The sequence below is a fragment of the Epargyreus clarus genome, unplaced genomic scaffold (genome assembly GCF_041222505.1).
Source record: "Epargyreus clarus isolate Ecla_fem2 unplaced genomic scaffold, WU_Ecla_fem_2.2 ptg000031l, whole genome shotgun sequence".
Classification (NCBI taxonomy): Eukaryota; Metazoa; Arthropoda; class Insecta; order Lepidoptera; family Hesperiidae; genus Epargyreus; species Epargyreus clarus.
Window position 1 is genome coordinate 3,433,614 of NW_027332236.1, and position 15,759 is coordinate 3,449,372.

At 34.0% G+C, this 15,759-nt stretch overlaps 1 protein-coding gene across 2 annotated transcripts in view; it reads left to right on the forward strand.

The window, feature by feature from the left end:
- The first annotated feature begins 4,526 nt into the window (after positions 1-4,526).
- Positions 4,527-15,759, forward strand: part of LOC140754762 (solute carrier family 41 member 2) — a 102,412-nt gene continuing 91,179 nt past the window's right edge. Inside the window, exon 1 of one of the 2 annotated variants that reach the window (XM_073089850.1) lies at positions 4,527-4,641. The gene's annotated coding sequence lies outside the window, so the exon portion shown is untranslated. The remainder of the gene's footprint in view (positions 4,642-15,759) is intronic. The other variant, XM_073089849.1, reaches the window with a different exon arrangement.

Sequence of the window (15,759 nt, forward strand, 5' to 3'; positions counted from 1 at the left end):
TCATTTACTTATTATACATAGTTTCGGATTGCGTGGTTAGTTCCCAAGCATTTAAAAAACTAACTGTATATCTCCAATCTCCATAAGGAGATATCCCAAGTTAACATATATTAAGATTACAATCAAGGTTAATTTTAAGCATTCTGTGCAAGTACATAGTATGTAAATGAGCAAAAAGTTATTTCTGATTATTTAGATTAGACACACAACTTAGCTTACTTTGACTAGTAGACGGTCAAAAACCTCACTTTTAGGGGAGACGTCTTTGCGTTTGCTGTCTGCGAAGGAAGGTCATCCGAATAAATCGATTTTTGATGCCTGGGTTTCATTATCATTTCATTAATGACTTGATATTCGTTAATCATTGATCTGAAGACAGAAATATCAAAGCACATTGAAAGGTGGTAGAACCTTTTTTGGTTCGACTCCAGCGGTACCACCGTCACCTCCTATTACTACCTCATAACAGCAGTGTTAAACGCTGTGAAGGGTACTAGTTTGAAGGGTGTGGTAAGGGAGGCATAATTTTCCGATGCGTTCCAGCTTAGTCCTCAGGGATAACGGAGCATCTGTGGCCGACCTCAGATAGGAATATCTTACTCCTATATTATATAAAAAAACTCAAATTGAGAAATAAAATTGAGATAATTTGAGTGTCTGGAAATTCCGTAAGTATATCAAACTAAGAAGAAATTGCAGTGTATTTTTACGAGACAGCTATAAACTAACGGAATGAAGTTAACCAAGCAGAGCAACATCTGTGACTGACCTCAAATAGGACAAATTTAACAAATTTTGAATTGACTACAGTCGCCTAGTGTCAGCAGTGGTTGTTTATCATTTCATTTTTTTAGTAGCAATCAAGGCTGCTGAGCACCTGATAACTAATCATCATTAAAAGACGACCAATTCCAAGTTATACTTGTATAGTCCGCGTAATACTGCTAGTCCGCTCTGAATATATAAATGAATCACGTCGCCATAGCAAATTGTATGTTCCATGGTATGACTATACTTGTTCGAAACAACTTCAGAGCGTACTAGTAATTTAAGTATAATTTGCGCCAAACTGGCGCAAATTATATTTAAATTAGTAGACGTGTTGCTTCCTTTTAGTTCTAACTATAGCTACCTCTGACTATCTCGTCTCTCTATATCTCTTCGACACCCTTCATCTTCTTCACATGCTTCAGAAATAATGCTATCCTGCCGGTATAGAGAAATAGAAATAGGCGAAATGAATCAAAAAATATAGCAAATTTGAAGCGATTACCAACTCATAGGTAGAAGTTGTTTTTCAAGACTCTTAATGATAAGCTCTTTGTATACGAAATTTTGTTGATTTTTCATGGTTTTACATTTCTACCGGTGTGTACAGGTGGACGTATTTCAGGGCCGGATTCAGGGCAGGGCAGGGTTTAGCGCCTTGGGCCTGAAATGACGGGCTCCCACAAAACATATATATCAAAATTTCGACAAGTCAGCAACGATTACTTTTTTTTTTAATTTTACTAAACTAAACTAGATAATTATTACTACATTTTTCGTAAAATAATTTTATTTGGCGGCAATGAAATTTTTGAATGTTAGATTTTTTTATCTTTCATTTGAAAAATAGTTAAGAGGTCCTCGTTGCCCTACGTATTGTGTTTCAATGCACGCTTTTGGCTAATATAGGCTTCCAGAACTCTAAATCCGACCCTGGCGTATTGTCTTCAACGTTCCCTTTTACATGTGTGCAAACAGTGCATTGTAAACAGTAATGGTACGCACACAGATGGATTGCCGTAGGCTAATTAACTTGTAATTATGTAATTACGAGTTAGTGAGAGTTTGAGGTTCAAAGCCCTGCGACTCCGGTTTTTCGTTACGTGTGTTATTATAGCATTAACAGTAAAAAAATGTGACGAAATCTCAAACCAAAAAAAAAAACGATAGGGTTGCCAATATTTTTCTAGAAAAATAATATTTCCTACATTTCGTAAAATGTTGCAAAAATATAATATCTAATTATATACCATAGATTAGTAAAGATACTTCGCCGCCTTGGAATTCAATGAAGCCAAAAAGACTGATTTGTGAGTTATTCTTTTTAATTCTTGACAAATAAAAAACATTTTTAGAGAAAATTTACGAATAAGTAACTAATACTGCGTAAATTACATAATTAATAAATAAGGATTTTAAATATTTTAAGGACATTTTATCACGGAGACGTGGCAAAACTTTTTTACGCAATTATTTCAATTCTCAAAACTTGCACTCTTACACTTGTTAGGAGTGAGTAATCTTTACTAATCTATGCTATGTACACATTTTTTTTTGCTAACACATTCTATTTTTTCTCATAACCTATTAGAAATTAATTATCAATTCCTTAAACGGTGGAGGAAACATCGTGAGTAAACCTACACGCCTAAGAGAATTAATGTAATTGCTCAAGCACGAGTCAAACTCGCATTTGGAGGGTTCAGTACTAAGAAATTTTCCTTTACTTTTTTATATTTTCTATTTATCATAGCTGCCTTAGAAATAAATGCATTGTGAAAATTTGAACTGTTTATCTATTATATATGGTTCAATAAATACAACGAAAAACGTTGAAAAACAGCGTTTTTTTGGATGGCGACCCGCTTTTATTATCATTTTTTTATTATTTTTAGCATTTCTTGTTATAGTAGCACCGTTATATGTACTCTGTAAAAAAATTAATGGTCTATCTATAAAGGTTCCGGAGATAGAGCCCTTTGACAAACAGAGAGCGGAGGCTTAGTAATAGGATTCCGTTACCCCTTAGGGTACGGTAAGCCCTCAAAAATGATCTCAAGCGTATATCAAGTCCACTAATTCTTACTTTTCCAGCGCGGTGGATTATGGCCTTAATCCCTCTTACTCTGAGAGAAGACCCGGACCCTTCAGTGGGACAGTGATGGGTTGACAACGACGACGATTATCTATTAACATTACTAACGAAGGCATACGATATAGGACATACGAATTACCGATGAATATATATTGTTTTTGCAGCTGAGTATATTATTTTCCTATAATACCTATGTACGAATCTTAGATATGTTGAAACAATACCAAACTCTGCTTAGTGTAAGTAGACGATTTACGCACAATGCAAATACAAAACATACAATACAAAACATGCCGATTGTGTTCAATACAAAGAAAATTCTCGAATGAGTCGTTAATAACGACTCATTCGAGAATTTTCTTTCGAGAACGACTCGTTATGTAATAAATGTAGCGTTTTTCCTGCGTTTACGCTTGGAAAATAGTTAAAATAACATTGCGTGTAGATAAGTGGGCAAAAAAAGCGACGTCACATAAATTCAGCTGCATGATTCACAAATCTATGGCGTTCAAAGTCACTAATACAAGTTCAAGTTTTCTGCATGACATTGTCTTCCATTTTAGGGTTCCGTACGCAATCGGTAAAAACGGGAACGTATTTATAAGCCTGTGATGTTCGTCTGTCGGTCTGTCCGTTTGTAACTGGGCTTTATCTCTTAAATAGATATACGCCGTGTTTTTTTACAAAGTATAATAAAAAAGTTAAAAATGGGGCTTGGTGTTGGAATCTGAATCTAGGAACCATATGATTCTGAGAGATCTTCGAGCCCAGCAATGGGATAGTAAAGTTTTGAAATAGCCGCAGGGGACCACTAACTCAATTAGAGACTTCCAATTATTTTCCCATGAAACTCCCATGACAGTTAGCCCGCACATTCGGACGCTAATTATAAAATGTGAGTTTTTAAATTGTAATAACGTGCCTAAAAATAATAAAATATTTAATTTCAGGAACAGTCTGTATTTTAAGCCACTGATTTATTCCTAATTTTAACACGTGAATAAAGACGCGTTATAATTATGTTTTCACTCCTTCTAGAAGATTTCTCAAAGATCTCGATTTCACGAAGAGTTCTGAAGAACGTCAAAACGATTTGCAAAGCGATTTTCAATGACTGGAAGTTTCATTAAACTGAAACGCAGAAAGATAATTGTCATTCATTATTGATCGTACACTTGCAGAGATGTTAATATCATTAAATTTTTCTCAATGTCACATCCGTATTAATTACCGCGTAATAGGTATAAGTCGATTCAAGTACGATTCAGAATTGATAAGATCGTACTAAAATATTTCTATGAACGTCGGCAATATTTAAATGCGAGGGGCTCATTCAAAATCACCCCTTACCCTTTCTCTAACGCATGCGCACAAAACCCACACAGTATAACCAACAAAAATGGCGTCAATTCTTGCGAATAATCGCAAAACATTACGCAAATAACGAACCAATTGCAGTGCTTTCTAAATATTGCAATCTTCACGCTAATTTGACAACAATTTAATCCGTGAGGTTATATTTTTCTTGAAATTTTTAGCCCGACAGTGACCTCTGTGTTAAAGGCCAATCGGTGCCCAGTTCACTTAGAGCCCTATTTCCGCCCCACCACTCGTGAAAATGTGAGGGAAAGTATCGGGGGTAGGTCAAGTTACAGTAGACTCAGCTGTTTTCAAAAATCGAACGTCTGCATCTTCAAAATTCGTAGACGAACTAAACGCCAGTTTGACGTCAGCTTTCGTACAGTGCGGACGGAGCTAATAATTTCAGCTATGTGATGGTGAGTGAAAATCGTGGTGAAATAGTGACTTAGATCGCGTAGTTTTTAGTGTCATGTTTTTTTTTGACCGGTGGAATGGAATGGCTTCCCGGATCGTGCTTTGTATCGTGTGTAGTGGATGTTGTGTGTAGAATAAAATTGATTTTATTATTCACATTTTTACATTTATTAATTGGTCTTCCGTTTAAAATATTCCGGTGGAATGTATCGGGAATTTTTGCGGAAAAATCAATAAACGGCGAACCTTGGCGTGCATTCCCGTTTGTCACGTGTAGTCCTTGCAACGTGGTTGTGATAATACGTTGTTTATCAGGTGGACGACTCGTATACGTTTATCGGGAATTTTCTAGAATTACGTGAATTATTTACGTTAATATTCGAGATTTTTTATCTTTATTTTACCGGAACAGGAAAGTTTGCTTGAATATTTAAATAAGCATATTACTTACGTATGTTATAGTTACGGATTAACATTAATAATCTGAACAATGTCTGCATGGAAAATTGTAATTAGTTACAGTTTCACAATTTCTTTAATGAATACACAAGTATTAATGAAAATTAACAAATATAAAGGATTCGTTATGAAGGTACGTATTTATAATTAGAAATTATTTCGCAATCATTTTTTTATTAGTGCAATTCATTTTAAAATATCTTAATTTCGATTAAAAGCTTTGGATGAACAATGAATTAGCAGCAATTTTTATATACTCAATAATTTTACTAGCATTTAAATTTTCCTGAAAAATTCCCGACGTCAAAATGTATTGAATATTTTAAAACTTTAAATATTTTTTTTTGTAAATTCACTTATTTATATTTTTTTATCTACTATACAATTGAGAAAGCGTGTACGCTCGTGGTAATGGGGGCTAGAATACCTTGTGTCGTGGATATCATAGACATATATTATATATGTTTATATGTGGCACCCTTGTTACAGAAATTGTTATTTATAATTTTGGTGCCTGACCCGGGATAGAACCCGGAACTCTAATGCTGGTATCGTAGTTATTACTATTTGGGATTGTTAATTAAATTAATATATTAGTATTGTATTTTCAGGAATTTGTTAATTGGATAATTTTCATGAATTATCCAATTAAGAAATTCTTTCAAATATCGTCCTATTAAATACGTTTTTCATCTCATAATTCAGATTCGTAGTTTAGAAAAAATAGGGGATTGGGTCATCATCAGCAACCCTTTACTGTCCCACTGCTGGGCACGGGATATGTCTCCTCTCATAATGAGAAGGATAAGGCCATAGTCTACCGCACTGGCCAAGTGCGTATTGGTAGACTCCAGATACCTTTGAGGTATTTGTTTTTATTTTTTATAAATCTCTCAGGTATGCAGGTTTCCTTACGATGTTTTCCTTTACCGTTTAGCAAGTGATAATTAATTTTTAATACGCACATAACTTTGAAACAATCAGAGGTGCGTGCCTGGGATTTGAACCTCGGACCTCTCGATCAAGAAGCCGAGTTTCTTAACTACAAGGCTATCATTGCCTGCCTTTTTTAGAGGATTGGGTACAAAAAACTAATTTACTGTACTAGGTGTGTCTACAACTTTTGTACCAATTCGCTAACCATTATTAGTTTGTTGGTTTTCAACCTATTTTGTTTCTGTGAAATAATGAACCACTAATCCAATGTTGAGCGATCTGGAAACAATTTTCTCCAAACACTTTCTTCCTTTTTGACAAACCGCATGGCGGAGCGGTCACCGTACCGTTCTGACGCGCAGTGTCCCGGGTTCGACCCCGACCAGACATCTGAATGATGAATCTAAATATCTGTTCTGGGTCTGCGTGTTTGTGTATTCCTCATTGTGTGTCTATCACACCCACGATACTGGGCTGTGAGTGTAGAAGGCGTTCATTTCGCCCTTTCAAATTTTTGTCTCCCCATTTTGCCGCCACTTTTGCGCTATCATCGGTCCATATCACGTTGACAATGTGTGTTACATCAGTCGATCTATTGCTTCCACTAGATTTGTTTTCGACACCACTTCTTTGTTATTTGACTTATTTGGCTAGCCTAACACTACTTTAAAAAGTGGTAGAACCCTTCATAGATAGGTTCCAGTGGCACCATTACACCTATTTGTGCTATATAACATAGACACTTATACCACATTATAAGGATCTATAGATATTTGTACCGTGCTTATACAAAGCATTTCATCATCACTAACTTCTTAGCCCTTCTTAGGTAGGACTTCCTTTTTATTTGGTTTTAAGATGTTCATGTTGCCATTATCCATCTTTAAGAGTGCCGGGGCCCCTCACAGACCGCCCAGTGAGCCCGGGCCCAGGACACAAGAATTTAAGATCTCGTTCAAAATAAATTAAAAAATGAAGAACCCAACGTATTTATTTGGCATTTCAGAATACTTTTATTGGGCTCCCATGCCGTCAGGGGCCCTAGTCATGAACCCCGCGTAGTGTTATTGTAAAAACGGCACTGTTGTCAAGTCCGTCTAATGATACATTTCAGCGGCGCATCTGTGACCGACCTCAGTTAGGAATCTAATCCTGTCTGGGATTGATTGCAGATGTCCATGGGCGGCAGTTGCTTACCATCAGGTGAACTGCATGCTCGTCTGCTACTCTTATGTTCTGCTTTAATGTGTATGGAACTAATATAAGGCATTTCAACTTAGTACTCGGGCCGACACAGAAACTCTAGCCTTTTTTTACGAGGGGTTAACCTTAAAAAGGTACTCGATACCGTGGGAGCAATACAGGGTTATGTGGAATTCTTACCGCACTAAAACCCGCCCGTTGGCCGTCCTCAGTGTTGCCAAGAGGACTCCGGGATCTCCGATGGAACACAACCGGAGTCCTCCGAGCGCGATGCCCCGGTCGGGCTCTGCTCTGGGGGGAGCAGTTTACGCTCCTCCCGCACACCTGGTGTTTACGACGGCATGCGACCACTAAAAGCCCCCTTTTAGTCGCTTTCGACAGGCAGGGGATACCGTAGCCCTATTCAAGATACTCTAGCCTATCCTTGAAGGCCGAAAGGCTGAAATCATATTACACGATATGTAAAAGAAAGAAAGAAAAGTACGGTTAATCATCGCTGACGACCATGTGTAACCAATTGTTAATAGGTGTTTCGGTCGCGCCGTTGCAAGTTAGTTCTAATTTTAGTATATATATATATATATATATATATATATATATATATATATATATACTATATGTATAATATATATATATATGTCGGAGAAGGACGGCTCTCATCGACATCATTGATAGAATCTATGGCTTTTGTGGGCGTTTTCATAGGGTAGATGCAGGCACAAATACAGTAATCACAGAATTTATTGTTAATAACATTTATAACTTCGGATTTACAAAATAACTATACTACTACTATTACTTTACAAACAAAGGATTTGAGCAGCAGGTTCAAGGTAGTGACTACACGCTCCAAAGCACAACAAAATAATGATCCACCTCGATCACTCACATCAGTTCTTATCCTTGTTTCCCCACCGCGCGGCCACATACCTCGACTCCGCTAGAGACCTCTTAAAAGTCTCTACTCTGATTCGACATCTAATACGATAGCAATACAATGACTGTTAATTATAATTTAAAACAATATTCCCTTCGATTGATCAAGTATCAATAACATTACTAAAATACTAAAGTTACTGTTACTTTCTAGTCTAGCTATATTAAATAACTTCTATGTCGTATTCGACTCTTCCTCCGACACGGCCATCCTGACGCTTCACATGTCCTCGTGTGATCTTGAAGGATGAGTGCAATTGTTATCTGAAATAAAACGTGTCTTTTGGTAAAACTGTATGGTAGGAATGACCTCGAACGGGGATTACATCTGAGCAAAAGGAGACCAGAGTATTCCCCGACCAGGCCGCGCAGATTTGGGTATGTGGACTTTCAAGGCTGATAGATGGATGATTGGAAAGTTGTATGTTTAAATATTAAATAATAACGAGTTTCACAACACTTAGTCACCATAAGTATTTTGTTGATTTATTGGCGCCCATACACTTAACCATTCAACCAATCTTAAAACAAAAATATTGCAGTTAAAGTGTAATCTTAAGTGGGACCTTAACATTTTAATGATTAAGAAAGTCTCAAACGTTAAAATCAGAACGCCATATCACTTGAAATCTGTCATGGAACTAAGTAATAAACTAAACCCAACTTAGTTTTCAAGTGGCATTTTTGTATTATGAGGTGTAAAATGCCATTGTGTTAAAAATACGTTGGAATTTCTTTTCCTTCACGACATAAGTGGCTATAAATTTGCTCTCTATGACCCTCGACCTTAAGAAATTAAGAATGTTGTGATGTGACGACGCATAACTAGCCACTTTACACTAATACTTAATCAATGACTGTTTCCTATTACTTTTAACTGACAACTGACAGTTCACACACAGCAAGCCGTGCGAACTCTAGCCACTTGATTCCCGCATCTTGATTTTACTAATAAGTGTGTAGAAACTGCCCAAAAAATTTGTAATCAACTACGCCCCAATTTAAAACAACGTATCTCAACTTTAAGGCAATGAAAATCAGTCAATTACCAGTTGTTACAATAAAGTTATTTTACATCTATTGTATGACATTACTCATGGCAAAAAGACAATCTATACCACTGGTACGTTAGTAATCTCACCTCAGTTAAACAGCCACCACGCCTATTTAACGTATACATATAAATACATACAATTGAAACGGTCAGTTAAATGGCCACCTCGCCTATTTAACATATACATAAATACATACAAACAGTTAAATGGCCACCTCGCCTATTTAACAATACATAAATACAATTCAAACAGTTAAATGGCCACCTCGCCTATTTAACAATACATAAATACAATTCAAGCAGTTAAATGGCCACCTCGCCTATTTAACACATACATAAATACATTGAAACAGTTAAATGGCCACCTCGCCAATTTAACACATACATAAATACAGTTAAATGGCCACCTCGCCGATTTAACACATACATAAATACATAAAAACAGTTAAATGGCCACCTCGCCTATTTAACACATACATAAATACATAAAAACAGTTAAATGGCCACCTCGCCGATTTAACACATACATAAATACATAAAAACAGTTAAATGGCCACCTCGCCGATTTAACACATACATAAATACATAAAAACAGTTAAATGGCCAACTCGCCTATTTAACACATACATAAATACATACAAACAGTTAAATGGCCACCTCGCCTATTTAACGTACTTTTTTTTTTTTTTAACGCTTTCTGAACGATCATATCGCCGTTAGAAAGCTTTCCTTTCGCTTACACAGCCTTCGTGCTGTATAAGCCGCCTTCATGCTATTTGTTAAAAAGCATTTGTCTCGTTTCCATAATCATCTCGTCCTCCTATTTGAATAATCATATTACCTTTAAAACGTATTAACCCCCTAAGTTAGTCAAACCATGATACATGCTATTAACATCATTGCATTATTATGCAATAGTCATTATTAGATGCATTAGTCTATTCAACTCATTACACTACTAACTTACAACTCATTGCATTTTTGGTCCATTTAAGTATTGTGAGTTGTTCTTCTAATATTGTATTCTAAGACCTCACTCTCTAACATTTCAATAAGTCATATTCGCCTATTTTATTTGCTTACGTAGGAAAGTAACTATTATTTGAAATGCATATTGTAGATTTTGTAACAAGGGAGATTTCCGCAGTAACTGATAAATAATTTCTAATACGCATGTAATTAAAAAATATCGGAGGTGCATATTGGAGTTTGATTATTATATAATATAATCATATCTCTTATGTTATACATCATATAATCTTATACTTATTATAACTTATTCTAACCACAACGCCTATTAAAGAGTTACTTTCACATAGTTTAAATTTAATGGCATCTTTGCTTATACGGTTTCTTTTACCCTTAAATATGTGAAAAAAAAGAAAGATGTTATTTATATGGAATACTAAGGCTTCAAAGAAAATATACACTGTATGTTTATGTGTATTGAATAATCTCTTAAACTAGGAAATATTTCAATACCTTCATTTCTTACAGTATTCTTAATAAATACAAACTATATAATATACGATAAAAAGAAGTATTGATTTATTGCATCCATCACAGCGTCCAATATTAGGCTAATAACTCAGACATAATCTAGTAAAATATAATTATAATGGTATGGTTACGACTTGATGCAATAGCAGAACATTTTCAATAATAGTTGATAATGCTGTTATTTTTTTTTTTAATATTTTTTAAAAAAATATTAAGTTCGGATCAATTTATTTAGGAAACTCTAGAAAAAAGTGTAGCCCGAATCTTAGTTATTTTTATATTATATAGCGGCGCTATCTCGACAGTAAAAATATAGATCAAACTGCCTGAAACATTAATCCCATACGTAAAACGTTCATTTATCAAAAATTTTATGTATGGGTAACCAAATTAGTTATCACTTGTACGAGTATATCTAAAATAGTCAGTCGTCAATCAGATTTGATATATTAACAGTAACATTTTGCAATCCAAAAACTAAACTGTGAAATGCAATCATTGAAAATAAAACTGCTTTCCTATCAATTCCTTCAAAGTATTCGTAATTTAATTCCTAATTTCCTTCATACGTTAATAATAATCATGTCACAAATATGTCACCAATACCATATGCTTCTATTAACTTGCATGAAACTATACTGGCGGCTTTAGAAGTGTCTCTTAAAGTAGATTATAAATGTGGTTAAAATTTTCATACAAAAATGTTATCTTGCGTCACACGAACAGTTATATTATTTGACTTATATTTCAGAACGACTTACGCATTTATTAATAAAATTAGTAACAACTCTTGGATGATAAATTTCCTCCCTTTGTTCAGTCTATTGCTGATTTAATTATAGTTAAATGTCTTTACACACCAAGCATAGTACCTACTGTCTTCTCTATTAAATTCGATTCTATGTTTATAGACGAACTGTAAAATCCATTAGCTATGTATGTATATCATCACGATACTAAGGCAATCCTTAAAATGTTACATATGAATGACAAAAGCGATTAAGAATTTTGTAAGTTTCATTATTTATGAACACCGATAATCCGATGAACATGATATACAAAAAAACCGGTCATATATCTATTTCTAATAATAATATTGGTCCCCAAAATCTACTTACTCACAACTAATTTTATCGCATAATCTGTTCGTTTGTCAACACTTACAACCCGACAATTTTGCTAAGATTTAAGAGTCTAATTTTTAAGTTACCCGAATAATCCTACTACCTACTCGTAGGTTAACATCAACCTGTAATGTGTAAATCTACCAAGAACAGTAAGTATATTACTGTTAATATTGATTGAAATATCACTGTCTGATTCTATAGGTCTCGACATATCAAAATACAACAGCCAACATCTTATTCATTTAACTTACTAATCTATGATTTAAGTATTTTATATTTATGTTATCAAAATTATATTACGTAACTCTTATTTTAATAACACACATTCAATCCAGATGTGGTTATTTAAACTTTCTTCAGTTTTTTAGCTTAAAATACAATTATAATGTCATAAACACAAAGTACTTGAATGTATTTTACAATAAAATGCAAGAATCTACATTTTTTTTATCATCATATCAGGTAATCATATAGGTATTTTAATTTCTGGCCATTATTTCTCTTTTGTTTTATCGTAATTAGCATCAAAGTCAGAAACAAAATGAATATTGCTCACCAAATTGTGTGAAGAACTCGGGCCTTATACAACGTCTACTCGTGTACACCTCTATACAGGCAGATAATGGTTTTACTTGTTTTTAGCTGACCATAATCTCCAACTGCACGTTCTTATATGAAATTCAGCGGCACGCTTATATCATCAGGTGACTTGTAGCCTCGTCATAGCCATCGTCGTATTGAGGCAATTGGTTTTCGAACATAGTGTAGTTTTCCGTTGGTTTAACTGAAACATTTATAACAGCTATGACAACAAATACCAAATTGTCCACAAGCTAATAAAAAATGTAAAATCTGGGATAAGATTAAGGTCCTGTATTGTAGACTTTCATATTTTTCTACAAATAAAATGTCACGTTACAAAGGAACGAACTAATAACATATAATTTGTCCTGAATGGATAAAAATAATAAATTATCTAAACTGATCTATGCTGTAGTAATTATATAATATAACCCATCTCGCATAAACATATGGACAACGAAACACTCACAACATTGTAAAATATCACTAATAACCGAGAGAAAAAAAATCTTAAAATTTTACAATATTTATGACAGAATCTTTCATAGTAACACTCAGAAAAGGAAAGATAGAGAAAAAAAAATACTCCCCTGACTTCAGCTGTTCATCAACCAAACAATCACAGTCGTCAGGTTGCACCTCCTCAGGATGAAACTCAGGTGATGTATTTAGACCAACTTTCGCAAGTTGCGCAGCTCCTCCACAAGTAATTGTTATTTTACTATTTCTCGTTGAACACCGCCGCCGTTATTTGTTACACTCAATTCACTTAAGTCTTTTGTGCCTGCACAGATCCCGCTTCTGATGTCGGAGAAGGACGGCTCTCATCGACATCATTGATAGAATCTATGGCTTTTGTGGGCGTTTTCATAGGGTAGATGCAGGCACAAATACAGTAATCACAGAATTTATTGTTAATAACATTTATAACTTCGGATTTACAAAATAACTATACTACTACTATTACTTTACAAACAAAGGATTTGAGCAGCAGGTTCAAGGTAGTGACTACACGCTCCAAAGCACAACAAAATAATGATCCACCTCGATCACTCACATCAGTTCTTATCCTTGTTTCCCCACCGCGCGGCCACATACCTCGACTCCGCTAGAGACCTCTTAAAAGTCTCTACTCTGATTCGACATCTAATACGATAGCAATACAATGACTGTTAATTATAATTTAAAACAATATTCCCTTCGATTGATCAAGTATCAATAACATTACTAAAATACTAAAGTTACTGTTACTTTCTAGTCTAGCTATATTAAATAACTTCTATGTCGTATTCGACTCTTCCTCCGACATATATATATATATATATATATATATATATTATACTTAAAAATAACAGTTAAGATGGTAAGAAGCCACGGCCTTCTATTGAAATCTCAACAGGCTTGTCTTTTTTTTTTAGATCACATTTTTTATATGTAATAAAAAGTCTAAAAACAGATAATATATGAATTCCTTAGTCGTAATAGGAGGGTATTAGAATATATTACCTTTCCAAGGTTATATTATTATTATTATTACAAGCAATCGCACGTGGCTCCGTTTTATTTAATTGTATGCATAGAATTATATAGCTGTAGTATAGTCAGCGCCAAACTGCTAGTCCGCTCTGAAGTTGTTGCGAGCAGGTGTAGTCATACAAATTTGCTATGGCGACGCGATTCATTTCTATATTCAGAGCGAACTAGCAGTTTTACGCGGACTAATCTTTACTAGTATGGGTAGTGTGTTAATATAGGAAATCGAAATAAGTTTTTACTCGAAATAACTCGAATTAACGAGCGCAATTATTTCAGTTTCATAGATCTTCGGACTTATGATTTATAGGTATAAGCTTCTTGTCTACACTATAATATAATATATCTACACTAATATTATAAAGAGGAAAACTTTGTTTGTTTGTTTGATTGTAATGAATAGGCACTAAAACTACTGGACCGATTTTAAAAAATCTTTCACCATTCGCAAGCTACATTATCCACGAGTAACATAGGCTATATTTTATATGAAATATATTTGATAAATACATTTTGAGGCGGTACAATGTTTGCCGGGTCAGCTAGTAGTCTATAAATCAAATTCATTTCAGGGTTATAGCTACCATGCATCGCTAATGTTAGAAGTCAAGGAAATTAGTAATTGTATTAAGTAACTTACGTAACAATATTCAATGCACGGTCAAGGTCGCTTTGCCCTTGGATATATTTGAAAATATTTTGGAAAATTAAAAGACACTCCAAAAAACTTTTTTGGTTAAGTCTTATTTTTTACTGATCTGACTCGGTAAGTCAAATCATTAAAAAAAGTAAATTAAATTAAAATTATTGTAAATATTTTCACATTACTTAATGATTTTAATGAAATTAAATTTTTGCTACAATTTTTTGTGTTTAAAAATATAATTAATTAATATTAAATATTTTTGTGTTTAATAATATAATTAATTAATATTAAATATTTTTGTGTTTAATAATATAATTAATTATTTATCATTTATTGATTGTTTTCGACTTCTTGGGACTGCTTGCCCTATTTTATCGTTTATGCACTATTTCGCCATTTTGGGGCCCCTATTAAACGAGGGTCCGGATACCTAACTGACATAGAAAAGATACACGTTTCAAATACTTAAAAATTTGCGTTGCTAAATTACCTGTTATAACTTCCCACTACTCGATAAAAGATGGCGCTACACACAATACGCTAGATCACGCATTAAAACATTGGTTCCACATGCATAATACAAAACCTAACTAGCGGAACACAATCTTGATTTAAATTTCTCTGCTCATTTGAAATATTAAGTAAAAGGACTGTTTAATTAACAATTTTCAAGTAAAATATATTGGTTGATTTTTTTTTATCGTAGGTACTTAATTATGTTTGATAACCTTGGCCCGCGAGAATTGCAAAATAGGTTTTATTTTTATAAAGTAAATGATAATCTGTGCCTATTTATAAAATTTTGGTTGGTTTATGAAATTAATGATTGAGGTGAACGCTGATATTTAATATAAAGAACCTATATTTATTTTATAAACAGGCTTTAAAATAATATATGCGCATTCCATACGTAATATTATAATTTATATTCGATACCACAGAATAGTTACTTATAACACAAATGTAAATTATAGTTATTCCATTTTAGAGCATCCTAATACCATTACGCTTTTTAAAACGTAACTTTAGCAACTAAATTATGCAATGGTTTTGAAGATAACGAAGTGATTTTTAAAGTGTTTCTAGGCAGATAGATAGTAAAGAAACTTTATTTTCATTCATATAACACTTATTCATATTCGCA